We start from the raw sequence: 1780 nt of genomic DNA on the forward strand, positions 1-1780 counted from the left end.
AATTTTTTAACTATTTTTTTCGGACTCCTCATGGTCCAATTAACTAGAAACCATTGTTAGTTGGGTGGGTCACGTAAAGTGCAATCCTACCGAACGCGCTAACCATTGCGTCACGGAAGCCCAAAAATTATACGGTCGTCAGGTATTGTGGAAAAACCTTGGCTTTTTACGTCACATTTGAGATCCCAAAACACCGCTCCCGGGTGGGCTCGAACCACCATCCTATTAGTTAACAGCCGAATGCGCTAACCATTGAGCCACGGACGCTCAGTAATTAAATGGTTGTCAGGTATTGTGGAAAAGTTATGACTTTTCACGCTACATCTGAGACCCCACAACACCTCTCCCGGGTGGGCTCGAACGACCAACCTTTCGGTTAACATCTAAACGCGTTAACCATTGCGCAACGGAAGCCCAAAAATTAAATGTTCGTCAGGTATTGTGGAAAAACTTTGACTTTTTACGTCACATCTGAAACCTCACAACACCGCTACCGGATGGGCTCGAACCACCAACCTTTCGGTTAACAGCCGAACGCGCTAACCATTGCGCCACGGAAGCTCAGAAATTAAATGGTTGTCAGGTATCGTGGAAAAGTTATGAATTTTCACGCTACATCTGAGACCCCACAACACCTCTCCCGGGTGGGCTCGAACGACCAACCTTTCGATTAACATCTAAACGCGTTAACCATTGCGCAACGGAAGCCCAAAAATTAAATGTTCGTCAGGAATTGTGGAAAAACTTTGGCTTTTTACGTAACATTTGAGATCGCAAAACACCGCTCCCGGGTGGGCTCGAACCACCAACCTTTCGGTTAACAGCCGAACGCGCTAACCATTGCGCCACGGAAGCCCAAAAACTACTTGGTCGTCAGGTATTGTGGAAAAACTTTGGCTTTTAACGTTACATTTGAGATCCCAAAACACCGCTCTCGGGTGGGCTCGAACCACCAACCTATTAGTTAACAGCCGAACGCGCTAACCATTGAGCCACGGAAGCTCAGAAATTAAATGGTTGTCAGATATTGTGGAAAAGTTATGACTTTTCACGCTACATCTGAGATCCCAAAACACCGCTCCCGGGTGGGCTCGAACCACCAACCTATTAGTTAACAGCCGAACGCGCTAACCATTGAGCCACGGAAGCTCAGAAATTAAACGGTTGTCAGGTATTGTGGAAAAGTTATGACTTTTCACGCTACATCTGAGACCCCACAACACCTCTCCCGGGTGGGCTCGAACGACCAACCTTTCGATTAACATCTAAACGCGTTAACCATTGCGCAACGGAAGCCCAAAAATTAAATGTTCGTCAGGTATTGTGGAAAAACTTTGACTTTTTACGTTACATTTGAAATCCCAAAACACCGCTCCCGGGTGGGCTCGAACCACCAACCTTTCGGTTAGCAGCCGAACGCGTAACCATTGCGCCACGGAAGCCCAAAAATTAAATGGTCGTCAGGTATTGTGGAAATACTTTGGCTTTTTACGTTACATTTGAGATCCCAAAACACCGCTCCCGGGTGGGCTCGAACCACCAACCTATTAGTTAACAGCCGAACGCGCTAACCATTGCGCCACGGAAGCTCAGAAATTAAATGGTTGTCAGGTATTGTGGAAAAGTTATGACTTTTCACGCTACATCTGAGACCCCACAACACCTCTCCCGGGTGGGCTCGAACGACCAACCTTTCGGTTAACATCTAAACGCGTTAACCATTGCGCAACGGAAGCCCAAAAATTAAATGTTCGTCAGGTATTGTGGAAAAACTTTGACT

General features: G+C 46.7%; 1 non-coding gene across 1 annotated transcript; it reads right to left on the reverse strand.

Moving 5' to 3' along the window:
• Nucleotides 1-1370: 1370 nt before the first annotated feature.
• TRNAS-GCU (transfer RNA serine (anticodon GCU)) lies at nucleotides 1371-1442 on the reverse strand. Its single transcript has one exon. It is a non-coding gene; the product is annotated as a tRNA-Ser (tRNA).
• Nucleotides 1443-1780: the final 338 nt, after the last annotated feature.

Source organism: Phalangium opilio, unplaced genomic scaffold (genome assembly GCF_054372755.1).
Source record: "Phalangium opilio isolate 3A_F unplaced genomic scaffold, DU_Popi_V2 ptg000002l_1, whole genome shotgun sequence".
NCBI lineage: Eukaryota > Metazoa > Arthropoda > Arachnida > Opiliones > Phalangiidae > Phalangium > Phalangium opilio.